Consider the following 9,400-nt stretch of genomic DNA (forward strand, 5'->3'; position numbering starts at 1 on the left):
GGCAGTGGCATTACAAAACAAGGATTATTCAAAGTCTTATGGTCCATAGATCAATTTTTGCCTGTTTTAAATAGTGTTTTTTAAAGAGAAGTTTTAGGTTTATAGCAAAATTGAGAGGAAGTTACAGAGATTTCTATATGTACTCGGCCCCCACATATGCCCAGTCTCCCCCATTATCGGCATTCTTTATCAGAGAGTAGTATATTTGTTACAATTGATGAATCTATATTGATGCAGCATAATCATCCAAAGTCCATAGTTTAAGGTTCACTGTCGGTGGTGTACATTCTATGGGTTTGCACAAATATATAATGACATGTACCCACCACTGTAGAATTGTACACAATAGTTTACCCTAAAAATCCTTTCTGCTCTGCCTACTCATCCATCCCTTCCCATAATCTCTGGCAGCTACTGATCTTTTAGTGTCTCTGTAGTTTTGCCTTTTCCAGAATGTCATATAGTTAGAAACATATAGTACATGGTCTTTTTTAGATACCAAGGAGAACTGGATCATATGGTAAGAGAATGTTTAGTTTTATAAGAAACCACCAAACCATCTTCCAAAGTGGCTGTACCAGCAGTGAATTCTTACTAGCAGTGATTTGTATTCTCACTAGCAGTGAATGAGAGTTCCTATTATTCTGTATCCTTGCCAGAATATAGTGTTGTCAGTGCTCTGGATTTTGGCCATTCTAATAGGTGGTAGTGGCATCTCACTGGCGCTTTAATTTGCCTTTGCCTGATTATATATGATTTGGAAACATCTTTTCATATGCTTTATTTTTTAAATTGCAAAATTAGTGTCAAACACTTCGAGAGAAAGGCTTAGAGATTTTATTTCTAGTTAGTCTTCAAAAATGTCAAAAAAGAAAATTTAAGTGCAAATATTTTCCATTTTGTAACATGTAGTTATATATAAAATTATGAAGCAAAAGAAGATACATTGAAGAAAAAATAAAATATGGCTGAATTTTTGGCATATTTAGTTTGCTTACAATCAGTATAATATCAAGTTAATTGCTAAGATAGGAAATAGTGCTTTTCACTCACTATGTATACCACCCTAGTTAATCTATGTGCTGGTTGAGTATAATTTCTAAGCATGATTGTTGATCTATGAATTCAAGTATACTGTAATAGACTGTAATAGATGCTGAAAATGTACCATGGAAATACTCATTTTGGACACTTCTTCCAGTACAGGTGTAACTTCTACTTATTAATAGCGACTCTGTGGGAATCATCATTATTTTAGTGATCTTTAGAATGTGACAGTTTACCCTGTGGTACATATATTCCCACCAAGGTGTCTGCCACATAGTTGTGAAAGGAAGGTAGAGGACACATGGTGTTTCACAATTTAGGAAAAAAGATTCATAAGTGGTAGACCCTTCCTACTGTGGTAAAACACTGAAAATCACTCTTTAAAAACACTGAAAAGATAGAGGAATGAGAATACCAAAGGTGAAGAATGATTAAAAATGAATGTAAGTATATTATATTCTCTTATTATATTCTTTTTTATTTCTACCTGGATTTAAGAATCTTGTAACTACTTTTTTGATTTTGCTTTTCACCTTTACTCGGATGTTTTCATTTGTAAATTTCTTTAAGTAACTGTGCCAAATTGAGAGGGGAAAATGTGTGTGTGTGTGTGTGTGTGTGTGTGTGTGTGTGTGAGAGAGAGAGAGAGAGAGAGAGAGAGAGAGAGAGAGAGAGAGAGAGACAAAGAATTAAAAATACATTTTATGATAAATGTAACTTGTCCATTAAAAAGTGGATAAATGACTGAGAAATAGAGAATTGATAATTCAGTTGCCAAGCTGTACTCCTACACTGAGAAGATGAATTGTTCAAAACAGCCAGCTATATCACACAATTCTCACCTATTTCATTCTTCTGATAGTGGCTAATTCCAGATATGAACCCAAGCCTTGGGAATTCATTAGGTTTACGATAACAAGAAGCTGTGACCTTCTAACTCTTCTCAGAGTTGTCTTGCTTCTATTATAGATCCAAAATACTTTTTATCTTTTAAAAAAACTTAAACATTTCCATCACTTCAAAGTAAAACCCTTTTTACCAAATTCTTTGTCTTCCCACCACAATCTCTTGGCAATTACCAATCTGCCTTCTGTCTCCATGAAGTTATCAATATTGGATATTTCATATAAACAGAATTTTACAGCATGTGAGCTTTTGTGTCTGATGTTTTTCGATTATTGTGTATATTTTTGAGGTTCATTCAGATTGGATCACATCTCACTACTTCATTTTTCATGGTTGAATAATTGTGTAAACAAAATTTGTTTATCCGTTCATCTGTTGCTGGACATTTGGGCTGTTTCTACCTTTTGGCTATTGTGAATAGTACTGCTATAAATATATGGGTACATGTACTTACTTGATTATCCATTTTTGCTTCTTTTGGGTATATATCTAATGGATATAATACTTCTTTTGGATATGTATCTAATTCTATGCTTAACTGTTAGATAGATAATGGATATAATGCTTCTTTTGGATATATACCTAATTCTATGCTTAACTGTTCGAGGAACCAATAAACTTCCATAGTGACTGAACCTTTCTACATTCTCATCAACAATGTACAACACTTGTAATTTATGTACATTCCTGCCAACACTTTTTACTTTTTTTTTTTTTGTAATGTAGTCATTCTAGTGAACATAAAGTAATACTTGGTTTTGGTTTTGATATACATTTCTCTAATGGATAATGATGTGATAGATCTTTTTAATGTACTTGTTGGCCATTTGTATATATTCTTTTGAGAAACATTAGTCAAGACCTTTGCCCATTTTTTTTTAAATTGAGTCCTTTTGTGGTTGAATAGTTAGAGTTCTTTATATGTTCTGAATACTAGTTACATGATTTTTCAGTTACACGATTTCCATATATTTTCTACTTTGTAGTTGTCTTTCTACTTTTTTAATGTCCATTAGTGCAGTTTGTTTTTCCCATGAAATCCAGGTTACCTGTTTGTTGGTCGGTTTGTGCTTTTGATATCTAAGAATTCATTACTAAATCCAAGTCATGAAGACTCACAACTATGTTTTCTTCTAAGAATATTATAGTGTTAGCTCTTATATTTGTCATTGATCTATTTTGAGTTATTTTTTTAATATAGTGAGAGGTAGGCATCCAACTTTTCATTCTTTTCATTTTTTCTTTCATGAAGACAGTTTCAGTACCATATGTTGAAGAGACTGTTCTTTCTCCATTAATAGTCCTTTGGCATCAGAGTGATGCTGGCCTCAAATAATTAGTTAGGAGGTGTTCCCTCTTATTTTTTTGAAGAGTTTGAGAAGGATTGATGGTAATTATTTAAATATTTGGTATATTCACTAATGAAACTGTATGCTCCTAGACTTTTTTTTTTTTTTTAAGTTTTTGTTTATTTTGATAGAGCAGGGGAGGGGCAGAGACGGGGAAAGAGACGATCCCAAGCAGACTCCTCACTGTCAGTGCAGAGCTTGACAGGGGGCTTGAACTCACAAATTGTGAGATCATGACCTAGGCTGAAATCAAGAGTCAGAGCTTAACCAACTGAGCTACCCAGGTGCCCCTAGACTTTTTTTCTTGAGTAGTTTTGATTACTAAGTCAATGCTTTCCTTATTATGTCTGTTGAGATTTTCTACTTTTTCTTGAGTTAATTTGGGTAATTTTTGTTCCTAGAGCTTTGTTTCATGTAGATTATCTAATTTCTTGGCTAATAATTGTTCATAAGTTTTTCTTATAAACTGTTTTCATTTTTGTAAGGTTGGTACTAACATTTCCACTTTCATTGTATCAGGAGACCTGCCCCACATGAAATACTACAGAGAGACCTTCATGTTGAAATGAAAGGACACTAGATAGTAACTTGAAGCCCTATAAAGAAATAAAAATCCCTGGTAAAAGTAACTACATGGTAAATATAAAAGCTAGTATTACTTCATTTTTAGTTTGTTATTCTCCTTTTTATTTCCTGTATGATTTAAAGACATGCATAAAAACAGTTATAGATCTATGTTACTGGATATACAATATATAAAAATACAATTTGTGAAGGCCGTCTGGGTGGCTCAATTGGTTAAGCATCTGAGTCTTGGTTTTGGCTCAGGTCATGATCTCACAGTTCATGAGTTTGAGCTCTGCACTGTCAGTGCAGAGCCTGCTTGGGATTCTCTCTCTCTCCCTCTGTCCCTCCCTGCTCGTGCTCTAACTCTCAAAATAAATTATATATATACATATACATATATGTATATATATGTTTAAGTGTTATATATAATATATATATTTATGTTTTATGTATTTATGTGTGTGTATATATAATATATTTAAGTGTTATATATAATATATATATATTTATGTTTTATGTGTTTGTGTGTGTATATATATATGTATATGTATATATATATATGTATATATATATATATATATATATATATATATATATATATATATTGAGGGAACAGAGCTATATAGGAGCAGAGTTTTTGAATACTCTTGAAGCTTAAGTTGGTATTAATGCAAACTAGATTGTTATAAATTTAGGATTCTCATTGTAATCCTAGGATAACCCATGAGAAAATATCTTTAAAATATGCAAAAAAGAAAATTAGAATGAACTAAGAACAAATAGCACTACCAAAACACAAACAAACCCAAAACAGCTAAACACAAAATATAATAATAATGGAGGAAATAAAAAATAAAAAAAAATATGTAGGGCATAAACAATTTAAAAGTAGCAGAAATATGTCCTTTCTTATAAGCGATTACTTCAAATGTAAATGAATTAAGTCCTCTAAGCATCAGGCAGAGATTGGCAGGATGGCTAAAAAGATAGGATCTAAGTATATACTATTGACAGACTGATAGATCCAAATATAAAAGTAGGTTGAAAGTGAAAGGCAGACAGGACTCCTGGGTGGCTCAGTCCAGTGAATCTGGCTCTTGATTTTGGCTCAGGTCATAATCTCAAGATCCTGAGTTGCCTGCATCAGGCTCTGTGCTGATGGTGCAGAGCCTGCTTGGAATTCTCTCTCTCTCTCTCTCTCTCTCTCTCTCTCTCTCTCTCTCTCTTTCTCTTTCTCTCTCTCTTTCTCTCTGCCTCTCCCCCACTCATGAGTACACCCTCTCTCTCTCAAAATTGATAAGTTAAAAAAAAATGAAAGGGCAGAAAAAAGAATCATGGAAATCGTAAACAAAGGGGAGCTGGGATGGTTATGCTAATATGGACAAAGTAGATTTTAAGTCCAAAAAAAATATTAGGCACCTGGGTGGCTCAGTCAGTAAGTATCTAACTTGGGCTCAAGTCATGATCTCATGGTTCATGAATTTGAGCCCCACACTGGTTTTTCTGTCAGCACAGAGCCTGCTTCAGACCCTCCATCCCCTCTCTCTCTCTGCCTCTTCCCCACTTCCTCTCTCTTTCTCTCTCTCAAAAATAAGTAAGCATTAAAAAATATATATATGTATATACATATATATATACATATATATATATATATATATACATATATATTAGAAACAAAGGAGGGCATTAAATATTGATGAAATGTTAATTCATCAAGAAGATATAACCATCATAAACATACATAACACTAAAGAACAGAGCCTCCAAACATAATAAACACTGATAGCATTAGAGAAATAGTTCTACACACATACACACAAAATTCCTAACTCTGTGAGGTGATGATGGATGCTTTACCTTATTGTGGTAATAATTTCAGAATATATACATATATCAAATCATTGCATTGTACATCTTAAACTTACACCATGTTATATGTCACTTGTATCTCCATACACCTGAGGGAAAAGAATAAACCAACTACATCTAACAGACATAAGCAGAATAATACATCCAACAAGAATAGAACAATATATACCAAGTGCACACAGAATCTTTTCGAAGATAAAACCATGTTAGGCCACAAAACAAGTCTAAATAAATTAGAAAAGATTGAAATTATACAAAGTATCTTCTCTGATGATAAAGTTTGAAATAATAAACCAAACTAAAAATCAGAGACAGAAGGAAAACGTAAAAATCTGTAAACATGTGAAAGTCAAACAGTATACTCTTAACAATGGGTCAGAGAGGAAATCACGAAAGTAATTTGAAAATTACTTACAGAATAAAAATTAAAAGATAGCCTACTAAAATTTATGGCATACAGTGAAGGTTGTGTTTGGGGGGGAATTTATAGTAGTAAATTTATATCTTAAAAAAAAAGATCTCCAATAAATAGCCTAACTTTATACCTTAATTACAAAGAGAAGAGCCATCTACACCCACAGCTAGTGGAAGGAAGGAAATAATAAAGATCAGAGTGGAGATAAATGAAACAGAAAATAGAAAAACAACAGGGAGAATCAGTGAAAACAAAAATTGTTTATTTGAAAAGATAAAATTTGCAAATTTTTGGCTAGATTGACAAAGCAAGAGAAAACAAAATATTGTTAATATTCTATCTTACATTTGTAGAGATATGAAAATAAATATAGGAAAAATTCATTCTAGCTTTTTATTGTTCTAGCATTGTAGTTTGTTATTCTGTTTCAAGATACAATATTTAAAGGTTTTGAATTAGTTCTGTAATGTTAAAGAAAATGTTAAATTTTCCTTCCCTCAGGAAGGAAATACTAGTTTTTGTTTTGTTTTTAGTTTTTCTATATATATAAAAGAAAAAGTATATATAGCAAGAAAGCTTACACAAGTTACCACCATGTCATTTTTATGTGTAGATCTTCTGGTTTCTTCTATAAATGAAGATTAGAGAATGAATTTGTATAGAAGGAGTTTACACAACACATTTTGATTCTTTCTCTGATTCAGCTGTTTTCCTTCTTTATTATATATACCACATATGTGCAAAACTTAAGAAAGAAGTTTACTTATTAAAAGAATCAGGAGACTTGTTCCTATTCTTTAAGAGTCACTCATTTTTCATTCTTTTTGTTTGGGGGTAGTGACACAACCAACAAAGCCCACCAGTTGAAAGACAGACTGAGGAATGTAGATTGGTCCCTATGATAATTTACCTTACTTTATTTCCTATTCAAAGTCTTGTATACATAGTCTAAAATAATATAAAGTACATATATTCAGAGCAAAATAAAAATTACACTTTTTTTTTAATATTAGAAGCAAAGTTGGGCCAACATGATAGTGTTTTTGAACAGTTTTTTTGTTTTGTATCCTCCCATAATATGGAACAAATAAATCCTCTTGTGCTCCAATATCTAAAAATTTAATTACAAAATTTATGAAATCTTGATTTGATATTATTTTTTAATGCAATTTTTTTATAGAAGGGTCAACATTATACTTCCTCAAAATATGATAAATGTTAATTGAGTAATGATTTTTAAAAAATATATTATGGTTATGGCTCTTATTAGAATCATATTCCCTTTTTTGAAAAACTAATGCATTACAAATTTTTCATGACTTAGTAAAAGTTATGTATACTATCAATGTTATCAAGAAACATATTTTAATGTGGGAATCTGCCCTCCATATTTTAAATCCCAAAACAAATTTTAACTAAACAAGTCTAGTTAACTCTAAATATCATAGAGCTTTATTATCTACAAAACCTTGTTGGATTAATTCCTTTTTGTACCTAATAATTTTCCAAAGTAATGAGTTCAAATATGGTATGTAAAGTAAGATAGCTTTTATCTTAAAAAATCTCCACTCAGGTGTAATGTGCTTGAAAATGACTGAGTTTAATTTGAGGTATGAGATCTCCCAAGATCCTGCTTCTCAAATCTACAGTGATACTATGTATCTTTCAGTATCCTTGGGAAAAGAATGTAAGATAAAGAATATTGAAGTGTTTTGTATGCCATAAAGCACTCTGCCCACAAACATCATGTTTAAGGGAGATTCTGAAATTTGGGAAACATAAGTAGCTGTTTGTGATTTTATAGAAATAAATCACATTCTTTTAGCTTTTATATTTCCAAACTGAAAAACTGGTTTTTTAGACTGTACTTTTAGAAATTTCAGTCAAAACAAGATTTATTAGTGCCCACTATCTGCTGAGCATGAACTTCACTGCTTGTTTACAATGCACAGATGAACATAGCAGGATTTTTTCTTCTTTTCTAACCCCTTTTCACTTATTTAGTGCTACTCAGATTGTTCAGCTGAAATTCTGCTCTTGGTTGAGTATTCTGAATATGAGCCTAGGGGAGAAACAATGGGAGGAGGCATGCCCCAGTTTGAGGAGAAAATAAATAGTCCATCTCATTGTCCTTCAGAAGAGCAATGAATAGAACTACCCACAGTATTTTAAGTGTGATTGTCCATTATAAGGAAAAGATTCTATTTCTAAATATTTTATCCAACATTCTTCCCTTGGGCTTTTTATGGTACCTTTTTTTTCCTTACTGAAGTACAGTGAACAAATTTCTGCTCAAATACCTTAGCTTTCAAATTTTGACTCTTAGCCGAGTCAAGTCAATAAGTTAATAAACCAACATGAAATAAAGGAATAAAAATATCATGAGTAGACGAAAATTGAGTCTATAGCAAAATACAGGATTTTTTTTTCAGGATAGGAGTACAGCGCTATAAACATCACAACCTCCACCCCCATCCCTTACCATCCCTCACCATCCCTCACCATTTGTCACCTAGCATTTTATAGCCAGTAACCAGCACATGTTTAGCCTCTAATAAGTATAGTGAAGCTACAAAATGGATGTAGGTTCAGACAAACCACTCAGTATACCTGTATCTCCAGTAGTGTGGGGTTTCTTTAATCATGCATCCTCGAGGGTGGTTTTAATAAATGACTAATTTCTCTCTTCACAAAAAGCATGGATGATATGACAATTTGAAGAGGGATCTAAGAGATAATGTAAATCACCTGGAGGGGTGCCTGGGTGGCTCAGTTGGTTAAGCATCTGACTCTTCATTTTGGCTTGGGTCATGATCTCATGGTTTGTGAGTTTGAGCCCTGCATAGGTCTCTGCACTGACAGTGTGGAGCCTGCTTGGGATTCTCCCTCTGCCTCCCCCCACCCAAAATAGATAAATAAACTTTTAAAAATAAATAAATCACCTGGAAATCCACATTAGTGGTTAGCTACTTTCTCAATTTATCATAGTCACTAAGAATATACTATGTATATAAAAACACTGATAGAAACTCAGCCCATTTTGTAGTCCTTGAATTTCTGAAATTACTTTTGATCTGCTGAGGAAGAGCTAACTCACTGTAGCATGGCTCTGCCTTATGGGTTCTGTTTTGGTTTGCTCCATTCATTCATTCTTCATACGTTCTCTTAGAGTTCAGTAGGTATGAGCATAGAAAACAGGGAAATAAATGTAAATATCCTATTCCATCTCCATACCTGTGATTAGATA

The 9,400-nt window shown here is 32.6% G+C and overlaps 1 long non-coding RNA gene across 1 annotated transcript in view; it reads left to right on the forward strand.

Annotated features, from left to right (window-relative positions):
- Positions 1-3,922, forward strand: part of LOC122234299 — an 83,356-nt gene extending 79,434 nt beyond the window's left edge. The window contains exon 3 of the long non-coding RNA XR_006212066.1: positions 3,822-3,922. This is a non-coding gene — a long non-coding RNA (uncharacterized LOC122234299). The remainder of the gene's footprint in view (positions 1-3,821) is intronic.
- The last annotated feature ends 5,478 nt before the right edge of the window (positions 3,923-9,400 follow it).

The sequence above is a fragment of the Panthera tigris genome, chromosome A2, assembly GCF_018350195.1.
Source record: "Panthera tigris isolate Pti1 chromosome A2, P.tigris_Pti1_mat1.1, whole genome shotgun sequence".
Lineage (NCBI taxonomy): Eukaryota > Metazoa > Chordata > Mammalia > Carnivora > Felidae > Panthera > Panthera tigris.